The sequence below is a fragment of the Cololabis saira genome, chromosome 14 (assembly GCF_033807715.1).
Source record: "Cololabis saira isolate AMF1-May2022 chromosome 14, fColSai1.1, whole genome shotgun sequence".
NCBI classification, from domain to species: Eukaryota; Metazoa; Chordata; class Actinopteri; order Beloniformes; family Belonidae; genus Cololabis; species Cololabis saira.
The window spans coordinates 21,528,827-21,534,826 of NC_084600.1; positions in this window are offsets into that span (position 1 = coordinate 21,528,827).

A 6,000-nucleotide genomic window follows, 5' to 3' on the forward strand; every position below is an offset into this window, starting at 1 on the left:
TCCCTAGGGAAGATTACAAGGGCCCTACCCTTTGTGGCTTCATTTTGAGGGCTAGTGGTAGTGGATGAGGGCTAGTAGTAGTGGGTGAGGGCTAGTGGTAGTGAGTAGGGGGTGTATTGGGATTGGCCCTAAGACTCGTAGGCAAGTGAGTAGTTCTGACCAAACACTTTTCAGTGAGGCTTCATTGTATGAATAAGGCTACAAAACTACTCCAAAACGATTTGCTATAGTCAGATTATGATTTTACATTTTTAAATCAAATTTTCTATCTAAGATTAATCTACATTCAACACAAGCTGGTGAACAGAACAGGGAGACCAGGCCCAGATATCTACGATCTGTTTTAACTAACAAAAGCTCTCTAATTTGGGGTTTTAGCCTTTTCATCATCACACAATATGTGGACAGGGAGTTTTATTCCGCCCAAAATGAGGCACTTGTCCTCATTACCAGGGGTGGCCCCATAACGACAATGTTCAAGAGCCTAAAACATGTTCCTGGCCTGAGTGATGTACTTAGAGCACCCAGAAAAACTGCTGAGAGGGGTGGGGCAGGTGGTGACTCACCGCTGACTGGGTATGCTGTTCACAGGCGGTTACATTATTCAATTATCTTGTTGTCCCCCTTCAGTACAAGTCATCCGTTTTCATTTATTGTCTTCTCATCCATGACGACCATTACAGTGCACGTAAACAGCAAACAGCAAACAACAAACTACTGTAACCATCTCAGCTACTTCAATGTTGATCTTGTTTGTCTGGTTCATTCACCATATTTTTTACCCTTCTTCTTTGTTGTCTTTTTTCTTTTCTTTTTTTTGGTGGTGGCAAACAGCAAAATTGGTGCACTACTGCCACCAAGTGATATGGAGTGGTAGTTTGTTAAAGCATTGATCCTACCGGGTCCATCACTGTTACGGAGACAAAACGTTGAAGGGGTCGAGGAGGAGGTCAGCCCTTTCACAGTTTCAGCCTACTAAGTTGTACCTCTAACCCCCACTAATGGAAACCCACCTAATAGCTCATGAGTCCCCAGACTGACACACCACAAGCAACATGAAATTACATCACTTGAGAAACTGATAGAATAATAAAAACAAATTTTGTTATAAAGCACCTTAAGTTAAAATTAAACAACGCAACTGTAGGCAAAGACAGAAAGCAGTTTTAAACAGATGGTTTTTGAGTGTGGTTTTAAAGAGCTGAAGTGAATTGATGTTTCTGAGATTATAAAGGTATTTGGTAGTGAGTTTCAGAGCCAGGGAGCAGAGCTTTCAGCTACTCTCATTCAGCTGCTTCCCATGGTGTGGAACAGCCAGAGGAACAGTCAAGTGGATGGAGGATCTTAGGTTAGGAGAGGAAATGGCAACATGAAGCAGGTCAGACAGGAACTTGACTTGAAGCCAGTGGAGCTGCTGCAGGATGGGAGTGATGGGATAGATGGGGGAAGTCCTGGTGATGATGTGGGCAGCTGACTTCTGAAACAGTTGAAGTTTATGGAGGGATTTGTGAGTAAGGCCAAGACGAGGAAGTTGCAGAGATGTCAAACGAGAAGTGACAAGGCTGTGAACCAGGATGGCAGTGGTATTAAAATGGCAATAAAATAAAAATGATATTTTTTGCTTCACCAATACCCAACAGATTACATAAAACCTTTCAAGGTTACAATCTCCCATCCTGAGCAAGCACCAAGCAATTGTGGAAAGGAAAAACTCCCCTTTAACAGGAACAACCCTCTGGCAGAACCAGACTCAGGAAGGACAGCCAACTACCGCTACATTTTGGATGAGCTTGAGGTTTTTGAATAAAATTTTTAGCACAACACAATAATAAAGAAGTACAATAATCCAATCTTGAATTAACAAATGCGTGGGCCAGCTTTTCTGCATCAGTCTGAGACGGGATGTTTCTTCTGTTATTTTAGCAAAATTACGAAGGTGAAAAGCCAGTCCTAGAAATATGTTTAATATACGAATCAAAGGACAGATTCTTACTGAAAATAACTACCAGGTCCCTAACTGTTTTAGCAGTAGAGACCAAGGTAATACCATCTAGATAGACAATATGTCCCTGAAGCACTCAGGTCCACATACAACAACTTCTGTTTTATCTGTATTTAGCTGTAGAATCTTTTTAGTCATCCAGTTCTTAAAGACATGTTGTAGTCTGACCAACTGGTCAGTTTCCCCTGATTTCATAGACAGGTTTAGCCAAGTATCATCAGCATAGAAATGGAAATGCATGGCATGTTGTCTAATAATATTTCCCAATGGAAGCAAATATGAGGTGAAAAGAATCGGTCCAAATACTGAACCCTGCGGAACGCCGTGGTTGAGACTGGTACGTGAGTCTCTTCATTTACGTTAACAAATTGGAATCTGTCGGATAAATATGACTTAAACTAGTCTATTGCAGTACCTTTAATCCCAATATCATGTTCAAGACTCTATAGTAAAATGTTGCAATCAGTTGAATCAACTGCAGCACTGAGAGCCAACAGGACAAGCACAGATACAAGTCTAGAGGCCAAGAGATGATTAGTGACTTTCACCAGAGCAGTTTCTGTGCTACGACGCCCTAAATCCTGGCTGAAACTCTTCAAGCTGATTATTTCTGTGTAAATAATCAGCGTTGAGCTGTAACTTTTTTTCAAGAATTTTGGATGTAAAAGGGAGAAGAGATATAGGGGCATAACTGGCTAACAGTCCTGGATTAAGAGTTGTTTTCTTAATTAAAAGTTGAATTACAGCAACCTTAAAAATCTGTGGCACATAAAAAAAATACAAGTTGAAGTTGATGGATGAAGTATTTGAACATTTGGTTCTTGATCGCTCAGAGAGAGCAACTGGAGAGACACAATCAAAGCACAAATCAGATTCTACTTCCGAGGCTGCTAAACTTGATACATTAGGAGCGTTTCCACTAGATATTTCAGGGCCGGTGTTCTGCCAATCCTGGCTACCTGCCGAGAAATGCTACATTGTGGTTCTGCGCATGCGCACAGTGGATTTTCAAAGTTTGATTGCCATGCCAATCATTTCTTGCACTATGTAAAATTGATAATATGAGATGTTGAGTATTTGATCCTTCAAAACACACTACCCATGACATGAATTGCATTACACTTTGTGAACATTATACGATAAAGAGGGAAAAAAAACAATTCTATCGCTTTATTTGATATTCATTCAGTCATTGGCCTTTATTTAACCAGGCAGGTCATTAATAATAACAATGACGGCCTGGCAAACGACAAGGACCACTTGGGGGGGAAAGGAAGTGGGCTTAGGGAGTAAAACACAGTACAATTGTAGCTCTACAAAGGTAGAAAACCATTAGGGAGCATTTTTTGGCAAAGCAGCAGAAATTGGCAGAACACCGGGTCGTTTGTACGTGTCCCCATTACCAGGAACGGGCCTGTATAAGTGGCCTTTAGGAACCTTGACAGGGCGAAAAACAGCCCTGTATATGGAGAGGTACTCAGGTTGGCCAACAGGAACCTCCTAATGGGGGGTCTCTGCTGATCGGGATTTCTAAATTACGTTCAGTAATCTCGTAAACATAAATCATGTGACTACAATTCATTTAAACATACATTTTGTTATGAGTACATTTAATGAAGTTGGAAATTACATGAAAAAAACGTTGGATGGACCGACGAGACAGTTCAGGTATTGTTGCCATATTACACCAATATCGAGGTCCGGGGGGGGGGGGGGTTCTTTTTAGATCTCAATTGCTATGATGGCGGTGTATGTTTAAAAAAAAAAAAAAACTTTGTTTGGTGCTACAGTATAACGGAGACGCACCGGCTGAAGGGGCCGAGGAGACGGTTGGTCCTGTTAGAGGTTCCTGTCTGGCAGGTTTACCCTGAACTCCTGGCACCTATTGGTGGGGGGGGGGGGGGGGGGCTGAAACTGGACTGGTTGTTGCGAGATAAGTGGGAGTGGAGTTGAATAGGTAATGTTTTCTCAAGAATTTGGGAAATGAAAGGTTTAGTATTACAAGCTGGATTGGTGATTCTAATTTGAGCATGGGCAAGAGCTTCGTAGTTGTGTTTCATTTGTTTATGTTGCCCTGTAATGACCAGGTGAACTCTGAAGGCTGTGCATCACTTCTTGCCAATGGACATCTCGGATAGGCTTCTGTGACCCCAAATAGGTTTGAAATAGGTCAGATAGATTAATTTTTAACATTGTTCAACACTATTTTTTATGTTTTTCTGGCAGAATCTTTGAGATGTTATGACTTTAAGCAGCCATATAAATGCTCTCAACAACAGAAAAGGGATTTTTCACGTATTTTCCATCTGATATGAAAAGAGATGCGCATGCGTTTACATAGCTGAAGCGTAGGGCTGAAGCGTGAGTTCTTACATCACTCAGTGACGACATGCCTTTTTGGGTGGCGACACAATCGTAAGTCTGCATAAAAACCCAGCGCCAACAATCTAACTTCAAGGATGAAATCGATGAGGAAGTAAGAAAAGCTGCAATACTGTGACTGATCAATAGGCGGCTGGCTCCAAAAGGGAGTAAATCTCCATTGCCCCCCTCCTCATGTTAAAATGTCCAACATATAGCAGAAATAAACATATTTACAGCCTGGTTCAAATAAAGATTTCATCCATGCCATCCATGGAACGGAGTGACTCTTTTTGTACCACACCAAGTAAAACTACATAAAAAAAACAAAGTTATACTAATTAAGGGGTTCAATCTTGTGATTATTGGCCAGTAGAGCCAATGGCTGCTTGTCATCACCTTTGCTACTTTAAGTTTAGCTCTCTATTGACTTCTGAGCATACAATAGGCTTGTAAGTTGTGAATAAAGATCTAACAGAGCTTAATCATTAATATTTTAAAAAGAATATGTTTTCTTGTGCTGAAAATTGTACGAACAGACTAAGCTGACTGGTTGCAAATTGCCCTTGAAAGGTCTGAGAATGAAGCTTAGGTAAGTAGCAGGCAGCTTGTGGTAACTGTGAGTTGGCTAAATGTCACCAAAACAACATTTGAAATGGAAAATACAACTGCAAATATTCTCCAACAGCACCACAGGTGTGGATAGCCCACTTGGAAAGATAATTTCACTCCATGAGCAGCAGGCCCGAGTGGCTGTGGACCCAAGTAGACCAACGCTTGAAATTAGATTGGTTTGATCAGTGTAATAACTTTGTGCAATATTTCATAACACTTATTTCTTTTATATTCATATAATTATATTTATGGCACTGCGCTTTTTATTTTTTATTTATTTATTTTTTATCTTGTTATATTTATATGGGTGTTTGGTTTTGGGGCTGTTTTATTTGTATATGACAGTGCTGAGTGAGTGTACCTCCCAAAGGGATTAATAAAGTCGTCTGAATCTGAATCACGATTATTATAAAGTAACATTATTTGAATCAAAATAAATGAGAAATTCAGCCTCTGAGCCATGTCTTAATCATCCCATTCTCTAACCTCATTATCTATGAGGGATTCTGAGTGGGCGGGGAGGCTATGATAATGAGGCACTGTGCTGATTGGCTGCCTGAATGATGCGATACATCGCTACGGAAAAATGGCAGAAGCTCCAGCCGGCGGAGTTAGTTGTGGGCGTGGTTTCACGCATCAGAGGCCAACCGATGCAAATTGCATTTTGGTTACGTAACGACGGGAGCAGAATCTGAACGGCTCGTAGAAGCCACATCACACTGGAAGGATCATCCGGGCGGCTGTACAGACACTGCAGAATTTGGTTGCTTTCCTCCTTCTCTGAGTTGGCAGGCTGAGGGGAGACCACTTTATATATGTTAAAGCAAGAGAAAACGTGTTTTTCATAATAGGTCCCCTTCAAATCTGGGTTCAGTGAGCGAAACAACCGAAGACAAATTCCCTGTCTGGCATGTTCATACTTGGCAAATAAAGCTTATTCTTATTCTAAAAAGCTTTCTCGACATTTTCTGTAACAATATTGAGTCATGCCAGAGTTTTCCAGTTTATAGTGACTTCAAGCA